General features: G+C 32.5%; 1 long non-coding RNA gene across 3 annotated transcripts; it reads right to left on the bottom strand.

The window, feature by feature from the left end:
- Nucleotides 1-66: 66 nt before the first annotated feature.
- On the bottom strand, nucleotides 67-8,847 carry LOC135151642 (uncharacterized). Of its 3 annotated transcripts, none has more exons than XR_010290442.1 (5): nucleotides 7,972-8,847; nucleotides 6,327-6,527; nucleotides 2,795-5,577; nucleotides 1,176-1,350; nucleotides 67-400 (listed from the first exon to the last, which is right to left on the bottom strand). It is a non-coding gene; the product is annotated as an uncharacterized LOC135151642 (long non-coding RNA). The 3 variants fall into 3 exon arrangements; XR_010290443.1 differs by having other exon boundaries at nucleotides 1,150-1,350; nucleotides 6,353-6,527; nucleotides 7,972-8,840; XR_010290441.1 differs by having other exon boundaries at nucleotides 6,353-6,527; nucleotides 7,972-8,829.
- Nucleotides 8,848-11,299: the final 2,452 nt, after the last annotated feature.

The raw sequence follows: 11,299 nt of genomic DNA on the forward strand, positions 1-11,299 counted from the left end.
AAGAAAAACAATTTAAAACCTGTATCTTTGAAAGAAAGTAAATACAAATATTTCAAAACCTGGATATTTTTAAAAAAATGATTTAAATTAAAATCAAATTCACCCCCTGAAAACAGGATCGCATACAGGTTACAGCATTGAAATCAGAAACTAAAACTATCAAATTTCATTACAAATTAAACTGCATTATCAGCTAAACATCGATAAGAAGAGTAGCTGATAACCAAATAAACAAATCTCATTTCCAACTGAATTGAATTGCAGAACTCCAACTGCATCTAGTCTTAATCACATCGTCCCGGATACCCTACCTAACAATTTTCCTGAACTCAACCACTTGCAATCATTGCCTATCATTACTCTTTACGCGCAGTCTTTAGTGAATCATCTTTATCCCTAGCTGAAAAAGGTTAGAAGGAATAGCAAGAATGAGCAATAATGCTCAGCAAGAATATGATAGGTGGAAGCAACAAGATATATATATTTAAGTGAATCAGAATGTTGAAGTGAAAGTAAACTCTGGATTAAACATGATGTTGTAAACCAACAGTTCAGTATAAAAGAGTAAAATGGTAAACAATGATAAAACAGTTCTGCATCAATATATGAATTTAAAGCTGTAGAAATAAAAATAACTTCCATTATCTTTTGAACATAAGATAATCTCCTTTGAAACTAATCAATATTTAATTGGGTTTAAATAAGACACCTGGCTATAACAGATGATCAGTCATGCTATAGTCCATAAACCAAGCTTATTCAGCAAGGTTGACAAATATTACGAATTCCGGTAATCCGGGCTAAAGGAGCCACCTTTCACGCTGGGCCGATGTCTGAGCCTCTTACGCAAAACTACCCAATATATTAAATTTAAAAGCTACAGCTTTAACATGATTTGGTAAATTCAAGAATTCAAGTGGCTTTTCTTGTTAAACAAATTTATTTTGTAGCAAATCAAAATAGTTACTACTTTTAGTAGTTTGAAAATCTTTTATCAAAATCAAAGTTTAAATAGTGAGTCAAAGGTATTATCAATTCAACTGCAGGTATTCAATTACTAAACATGATTCACAAGAATGATGTCACGATAAAAATGAATCATGTCATGAAAGAGAGGTCAGGGTCAAGAAGAAGATAAAAATCGCTTACTCTTAACTAAGGGTAGAAATACTTGCCTTAACTCCGACGTCTAGTCACGATTCTAATAGCACTATACCGCACAATCATATCTTTCTAAGCAGCTTCTGACAATACTCTTTCTACGTCTGTCATCTCAGATTATTCTTGCTTCAACTTGCAACACCATCGGATTAATTCTGAACATTCTCGATATACACGTCTTGATCTATTCTACACGATAGTAGGATAATATCTCAGTCATCGGATTAAAAGAACTAGCTAATTCCAAATAGTATAGGAACCGCGAACATCTACCCTTCGCATATCCGTATATAGTAAACATGAATATATACAGATATCCACATAACAATATATACACATTGGATCAGTCGGCACATAACCACATAGTCAATAAACAATCAATACATATTCCAGTGCACATATAATATAATGCTATTAACTATCAAATATTTATTAATCAATAAACACCGCTAATTTTTAACAAAATTTCGGCAGCATCTCCTCTATTTATCGGACTACCCACCTGTTTACAATACCAACAACCAACCAATACTATTGCTAACACGCGAATTATTAATATAAAAGGATGTCTTGACTTAGTAACACATAAGAAAATCTTTTAGCACAATTGCTAATTCACTATACACAAAATACGTTTAATATAAATATGCAAGGTCAACTGAGCCAATATATTTAATAATCAATCATATGCAATCAACCAAGTATAACCTCATACTATGCACTAACAAAGAAAGAAAACTAGAGCAAATATTTCAAACAGCCTTCACTCTATGATTTTTAATAAATTGAAAATTTATCATTTTAATATGAAATTTTTATGAGACATTCCTAAACATTATTCCAATCTACTACAAAAATTTCAGAAGCAAATTCAATGTTTAAGGGAGTAAAACAGGGCTTGCAAGTCAGGACCTGAATCTGTCCTGCAGAACCAGCCCCACGCTAAGAATTTTAATAAATAGAAAAATTGGTATATTTGTATAAAATTTTAATGACACATTCCAGGCCCCAACATCTAACTCCAGCAAAATTTTCAGAAGCAAATTTAATTATAAGGTAGCATAAAAGGGCCTGAAACATGACACATAAATCTGCCCACAATTTTCTGCGCATACCATATTAAAACGGTCATATCTCCTAGCTCGCTCATCGAATCGATTCGATTCTTTCACGCACATAAACTAGACTCTGAGGAGCACATAACCACACAAAGATTAAGCATATAATTCAAATCTATTAGCCCAGAATTGTACTGCAAAACAGATCAGCAGCAACCTAGAATTCGACAGATTATGTGTAGCCCAATACTTAAGCTCTTGAAACACCATTCTGAAAACATTTACACAAAATCTCGAACTTGAAAGCTTGAATACTCAGTTATACATTCCCATAATTCAAGTACCCAAGTCACCCAATTATACTACTAGTTGGCGTACTAATTATAATCAACCTACAACAACTAATTCAAATATCAATTAAGCACAATTCAATCATACAATTACTAACACCAATCTCAATCTCAAAAATTCAACCAACCTCCAATTACAAGCATATAATCAGTTTATGTACATACAAGCACATATATGTATATACGTCTATATCTATTTTAACAAAGAGAAACTATGCTTTATACCTACTGATCTATAACTGATGCAGGGCTATGGTAGAGGAAGAAACACGCGGTGGCGGTCCGGCGGCGCCTGGTCGGAACCCGCGACGGCGGTCATCAGAGAACGACGGAGAAAGATTAAGAAAAAAAACAACTAATGGATAGTGGCTTGTGGAAGAAAAAGAGAAAAGGTGAGAGAGGGAGGTGAGCCAGAGAGATTGAGAGACTGATGTAAATAAAAGGAAGAAAAGGAATGGCGGTGAAGAAAAACAATGTCACGTGCTTTGGCCAAAGACTGCCACGTTTGGTTTTAAAGCTGAATAACCACCCACACACCCGCTATTTAGTTGATTTACAGGATAACTCGCCATAAAACTTTCTCGAAAAATTACCAAACTAATTTTATAAATCTCCGCATATTATAAAACTAATAAAATAAAAGTTTCGGGATTTATAGAGCTTTGTCAAAATTTATACAAATTTTAGAAGTTAGCTGCGTTTAGAAACTAATTAAAAATCATGTCCTTATAGAAATAAGATTTTTAATATTTTAAAAACTCCTAAAAATATTTACTATCATCATTAAATAATTAAAAGAAATTTTGAAATCACTTTCATATTTCCAGGAATTCATTTTCCTAAAATCCGTTTTTAAGAAAATCATAAAACAGTTATAAACAATACAACAGTTAGTAACAAATATACACACAAGCATAAGTTACATTCAGATGATAAACTTAACCATAGAACAAGTAATTCACGTATTTGACATGGTATTCAATTCAAATAGACAACAAAATTCCAATACCCTAATGAACCGGAAAAATAATTTAAACATATACTTTGAGAATTATGAAACTAGAATAAAATATTAAATTTTATTCCACATTTTCTGAAGAATCACAAATAAACTAACAAAATAAATTTTGAAAAATCCGGGTCGTCACAATCTACCCCCCTTAAAAGGATTCCGTCCTCGGAATCACCGAAAAGCAACCTAGAGCGTACATCTCTATAATCCGTAATACTTTTTCTTTCTGATATAAAATTTTTGTTGATCGACCCGTATTGTCATCCGTTTTCATCCCTGGTGCTTCCTCCAACAAAGTCTTAATTCATGTTGGCAACTTGGTTGACATACCTCCAAACTATTAGAGATAACAAGAATCTTGAAGATTTAAAAGTATGACAGATTTCGAAGCAAATGTCACGTGATTGTGGTCATATGATTATGAGAGTGTTAAATAAATCTCATTTGAAATGAGAGATAACTGAGAGATCAATATGATCTAAAGAACTCAGTGTTGCGTGTCTAGATTAAGACACTACTAAAGGTAGTTAACCTTCTTGTATATACAACACACACAAGTGATGGCGTCCCATCCAACTTCTATCACACAGACAGATAGTCCTTGTGTCCCCTATAAGTAGGGTTGTTCACATCAGTTAGAGTAGAGAATATGAAAGGGTTTGAAATGATGAAAAGTGAAAATATATTCTTTATAGAATATCTATATGAAAGTGATGTCAGAACAAATCATTGATGGGGAAAGAAATCAATATAATCAACAATGTGGAAGGTATTGTCAGGATTCTCAAAAATGTCTTTTTGATAGATTCTTTTGATAACTTGTTTTCATTCTAGTGATTCTTCTTGACGTTCTTGTGATCACTTGCATATATTATCGTAGACTAGCAATAGCCTCTAACGATCCCATCATTGATAGCGTTGTCAGTCAGAAGTCTTATCCAACTTTATACAATCATCACCATAGAGCGTTGACGTCTTAACTCGCTTATGAGTACTAGATCGAGGAATCTAACACGAATTCTACGTAGCTCTAACGCTCACTACTTAACTATATACAAAGCTTTAAACTCGGACTTGTTAACACCTCTATTCTTTCACCAATTCTAGATATCTATGACAACTATCAGAAGATGACTCTCCAAATAATACTCAACACTTGGCATATACTATAAATGATATATTAGACTATGTGAGAATCTCTACCGGCCCGACCTCAACTGGTTCTAGCTTGAAGGTTCTGCTGATAGGTCAAACTTCGATCCTCTTAGAATGATTTAACTCTAAATTGGTCAATATATCAGGGACCGGAAGAACTAGAGTTAGGAATTGTGATGTCTAACACTTACACTTAATCATCTCGTCCCATTTTATTCTGCTCAGAAAGACTATCCCCAAATAGTCTTACGATACCTCTATGTGAGGTTTCACCATGTAATCTTTTTTTATCAAACCTATTATTACAATCTACATTCTGATTTCAATAACTTATAACCTGTAGCTCTGATACCAACTGTGACATCCCTCAAATCCGGGGGTCTGGATCTGGTGCCACGTGTAAATAAAAATAATTTAAAACCTGTATTTTTGAGTCACTGAAAGAAAAACAATTTAAAACCTGTATCTTTGAAAGAAAGTAAATACAAATATTTCAAAACCTGGATATTTTTAAAAAAATGATTTAAATTAAAATCAAATTCACCCCCTGAAAACAGGATCGCATACAGGTTACAGCATTGAAATCAGAAACTAAAACTATCAAATTTCATTACAAATTAAACTGCATTATCAGCTAAACATCGATAAGAAGAGTAGCTGATAACCAAATAAACAAATCTCATTTCCAACTGAATTGAATTGCAGAACTCCAACTGCATCTAGTCTTAATCACATCGTCCCGGATACCCTACCTAACAATTTTCCTGAACTCAACCACTTGCAATCATTGCCTATCATTACTCTTTACGCGCAGTCTTTAGTGAATCATCTTTATCCCTAGCTGAAAAAGGTTAGAAGGAATAGCAAGAATGAGCAATAATGCTCAGCAAGAATATGATAGGTGGAAGCAACAAGATATATATATTTAAGTGAATCAGAATGTTGAAGTGAAAGTAAACTCTGGATTAAACATGATGTTGTAAACCAACAGTTCAGTATAAAAGAGTAAAATGGTAAACAATGATAAAACAGTTCTGCATCAATATATGAATTTAAAGCTGTAGAAATAAAAATAACTTCCATTATCTTTTGAACATAAGATAATCTCCTTTGAAACTAATCAATATTTAATTGGGTTTAAATAAGACACCTGGCTATAACAGATGATCAGTCATGCTATAGTCCATAAACCAAGCTTATTCAGCAAGGTTGACAAATATTACGAATTCCGGTAATCCGGGCTAAAGGAGCCACCTTTCACGCTGGGCCGATGTCTGAGCCTCTTACGCAAAACTACCCAATATATTAAATTTAAAAGCTACAGCTTTAACATGATTTGGTAAATTCAAGAATTCAAGTGGCTTTTCTTGTTAAACAAATTTATTTTGTAGCAAATCAAAATAGTTACTACTTTTAGTAGTTTGAAAATCTTTTATCAAAATCAAAGTTTAAATAGTGAGTCAAAGGTATTATCAATTCAACTGCAGGTATTCAATTACTAAACATGATTCACAAGAATGATGTCACGATAAAAATGAATCATGTCATGAAAGAGAGGTCAGGGTCAAGAAGAAGATAAAAATCGCTTACTCTTAACTAAGGGTAGAAATACTTGCCTTAACTCCGACGTCTAGTCACGATTCTAATAGCACTATACCGCACAATCATATCTTTCTAAGCAGCTTCTGACAATACTCTTTCTACGTCTGTCATCTCAGATTATTCTTGCTTCAACTTGCAACACCATCGGATTAATTCTGAACATTCTCGATATACACGTCTTGATCTATTCTACACGATAGTAGGATAATATCTCAGTCATCGGATTAAAAGAACTAGCTAATTCCAAATAGTATAGGAACCGCGAACATCTACCCTTCGCATATCCGTATATAGTAAACATGAATATATACAGATATCCACATAACAATATATACACATTGGATCAGTCGGCACATAACCACATAGTCAATAAACAATCAATACATATTCCAGTGCACATATAATATAATGCTATTAACTATCAAATATTTATTAATCAATAAACACCGCTAATTTTTAACAAAATTTCGGCAGCATCTCCTCTATTTATCGGACTACCCACCTGTTTACAATACCAACAACCAACCAATACTATTGCTAACACGCGAATTATTAATATAAAAGGATGTCTTGACTTAGTAACACATAAGAAAATCTTTTAGCACAATTGCTAATTCACTATACACAAAATACGTTTAATATAAATATGCAAGGTCAACTGAGCCAATATATTTAATAATCAATCATATGCAATCAACCAAGTATAACCTCATACTATGCACTAACAAAGAAAGAAAACTAGAGCAAATATTTCAAACAGCCTTCACTCTATGATTTTTAATAAATTGAAAATTTATCATTTTAATATGAAATTTTTATGAGACATTCCTAAACATTATTCCAATCTACTACAAAAATTTCAGAAGCAAATTCAATGTTTAAGGGAGTAAAACAGGGCTTGCAAGTCAGGACCTGAATCTGTCCTGCAGAACCAGCCCCACGCTAAGAATTTTAATAAATAGAAAAATTGGTATATTTGTATAAAATTTTAATGACACATTCCAGGCCCCAACATCTAACTCCAGCAAAATTTTCAGAAGCAAATTTAATTATAAGGTAGCATAAAAGGGCCTGAAACATGACACATAAATCTGCCCACAATTTTCTGCGCATACCATATTAAAACGGTCATATCTCCTAGCTCGCTCATCGAATCGATTCGATTCTTTCACGCACATAAACTAGACTCTGAGGAGCACATAACCACACAAAGATTAAGCATATAATTCAAATCTATTAGCCCAGAATTGTACTGCAAAACAGATCAGCAGCAACCTAGAATTCGACAGATTATGTGTAGCCCAATACTTAAGCTCTTGAAACACCATTCTGAAAACATTTACACAAAATCTCGAACTTGAAAGCTTGAATACTCAGTTATACATTCCCATAATTCAAGTACCCAAGTCACCCAATTATACTACTAGTTGGCGTACTAATTATAATCAACCTACAACAACTAATTCAAATATCAATTAAGCACAATTCAATCATACAATTACTAACACCAATCTCAATCTCAAAAATTCAACCAACCTCCAATTACAAGCATATAATCAGTTTATGTACATACAAGCACATATATGTATATACGTCTATATCTATTTTAACAAAGAGAAACTATGCTTTATACCTACTGATCTATAACTGATGCAGGGCTATGGTAGAGGAAGAAACACGCGGTGGCGGTCCGGCGGCGCCTGGTCGGAACCCGCGACGGCGGTCATCAGAGAACGACGGAGAAAGATTAAGAAAAAAAACAACTAATGGATAGTGGCTTGTGGAAGAAAAAGAGAAAAGGTGAGAGAGGGAGGTGAGCCAGAGAGATTGAGAGACTGATGTAAATAAAAGGAAGAAAAGGAATGGCGGTGAAGAAAAACAATGTCACGTGCTTTGGCCAAAGACTGCCACGTTTGGTTTTAAAGCTGAATAACCACCCACACACCCGCTATTTAGTTGATTTACAGGATAACTCGCCATAAAACTTTCTCGAAAAATTACCAAACTAATTTTATAAATCTCCGCATATTATAAAACTAATAAAATAAAAGTTTCGGGATTTATAGAGCTTTGTCAAAATTTATACAAATTTTAGAAGTTAGCTGCGTTTAGAAACTAATTAAAAATCATGTCCTTATAGAAATAAGATTTTTAATATTTTAAAAACTCCTAAAAATATTTACTATCATCATTAAATAATTAAAAGAAATTTTGAAATCACTTTCATATTTCCAGGAATTCATTTTCCTAAAATCCGTTTTTAAGAAAATCATAAAACAGTTATAAACAATACAACAGTTAGTAACAAATATACACACAAGCATAAGTTACATTCAGATGATAAACTTAACCATAGAACAAGTAATTCACGTATTTGACATGGTATTCAATTCAAATAGACAACAAAATTCCAATACCCTAATGAACCGGAAAAATAATTTAAACATATACTTTGAGAATTATGAAACTAGAATAAAATATTAAATTTTATTCCACATTTTCTGAAGAATCACAAATAAACTAACAAAATAAATTTTGAAAAATCCGGGTCGTCACATTAGATATCGATAAACTCCAATCATAAGGTAACAACAGAGTATTTAACTATTTATCGACGTGTTAGGTATCTACTCAATATAATAGCATGGACTTAGATGGTATTAAATATATATGAATAATAATCGTATTTTGATTTGAATTAGAGATTCCGGAATTGGAGTTAGGTATTTTAGAAATAGATTCTGATTTGAATAAATTTAAGATAACTATATACATGATCATATTTTTTCTATTATTTGTGTTCAAGATGTAGACTTGGGTATTACTTGAGAGCGGATGCTTGAGTATGTTAGGCTTGATTATCATAATTTGATTGATTGTATTATTGATATGAATTTGAATCTCGTATTTATTATCCCTAATACGACCGAATGATAATCCATGTATCACTAATTGATAATTGATTGATAATTAGTGAAACACACTGATGAGTAAGATATGTAAATATTAGTGAAACACGCTAATGAATAAGATATGTAAATATATAGAGATTTACTTGAAAAGAGGGGGTAGGAAAAGACAGAGGGAAGGAAAAATAATAAGTATCAACAAGTATTATGCTTATCTTAACTATATGGCTGACTGGCTGCCTCTTATAAGCATGTTTTATATATTATGTCTATCAGTGTTCGAACTTATCTCTTTTTAATGATAGTAGCACATGAACATGTTAAATCAATTTTAATTATCTTACTATTTCATGGGTTTGTTTATATGATTCACTCAAACGCGTCTATAATTTTTATCGTTTATAAACATATTTTATTATGTTTGATTGAAAAACATGCTGAAAAATTGCAATATAAACCTCTTTCATATACAATTTTACAGTGTCAATTCGAGCTATATGAAAATTTATCAGTTATGTTGAATCAGTTATCATGGATATTATTAGTTTATTGTAAAAAATATATCTAAAAATTCAATAAAATTAATATTTTATATAAAAAAAATTCAAAATTTGAACTATTAATCAAAATATACTATATAGAAAATAATTTATAAATGACGGGCCCGTGCCTCGCACAGGCTTTTACGCTAGTTAAATCTTTAAAAAGCATAAAACAGTTGCCAAAAGAGGAGCTAATAGGGTTTTTTTTTTAGTTGTATCACAAATACAATTGCCGCATCAGGAATTTCATTCATCCAAAAAGTTTATCATCTAACTGAAGGATACGCAAAAGGTACCTCCACACGTTTAGACAATAAAAATTTAAAGACTGATAAAGAAAACCCAAAAATCTCTTTCCATGATCCTGAAAATCAAAGCAAACAAAAGCAAACACAAGAATAGTAAAAAAATGGACATATTATGAAAAGGGATTCTAAATATGACCTATAATTCCTCGAAGAACCATCTTATTCAAAGATAAAAATATAAAAACTAATAAAAATAAAAGTAAAAATAAAAGTAAAAAAGTCTAACCAAAGCGGAACTTTGGTTAGACACATGAGTACTAAAATATTTGTAAGTCATCATCACCTATGTGGTGCGAACAATAATATTATAAACAAAATTTTTGTGAAGTAAACTAGAATAAAGTATATTTCTGTAGCCTCTCGATTTCATGAGATTCGGGAAAGGAATGACGATTATAAACAAACTTAGTGCTTCCAGGTTTCGATCACAACTTGCAGAAGGTTGGAAAAAGATGATAAGCTTCGAGAATTAATCAAGGATCATATTATATCTATTAGCCTACTCAAACACCCTCATTTTATATTACACAATTTATAGTAGGAGAATCCAACCTCCAGCATGAACTTGACATGCCCAAAGGGTTCTGGTACTTTTGGTAACATAACACCATGTCCCTAATACACAGTAGCTACCCATTCCAATACCATAACACTATCAAAAATACAGATATGATAAAAATACCCCCAAATAATTGAAGCATGGTAAAAGAAAGTGTTCTGAGTAAACCTGTAAGGTCAAGGATGTCTAAACAATTGCAAAAGCAAGGGAAGCAGTTTGGAGGCGTCCGAAGTCAAGATCCATGGGGAATCCCATGATCCACCCGACAAGCACACATAGGGGAATCTAAGAAGAAAAATTATCATCTTTAAACAAAAGAAAACTGTGAAGTAATTCAGAAGTTTCTGACTAAAAACTGCAACAACCGATAAATGCTAGAATAGTACTAATCACAAACACTGAAATTTGTGTAGCGGACCCGAGAGAAACACCCAAAGATATATCCTGTTTAATCCCAAAATTGTCAGGGATATGACCAAGTGGTTATTAACAAAGTGGTTATCAGCCTATCAGGAATGTGCATGTACCAGCTTGTTTTCCAATGCAAATATGACTGATCCAGCATGTTCTGCTGCATTTCCGACTATTGGTAGCAATATGATGCTGATAAAGCCTACAGAAATACCCCAAGAATCTGATGCAT

This window comes from Daucus carota, chromosome 3 (genome assembly GCF_001625215.2).
Source record: "Daucus carota subsp. sativus chromosome 3, DH1 v3.0, whole genome shotgun sequence".
Taxonomy (NCBI): domain Eukaryota; kingdom Viridiplantae; phylum Streptophyta; class Magnoliopsida; order Apiales; family Apiaceae; genus Daucus; species Daucus carota.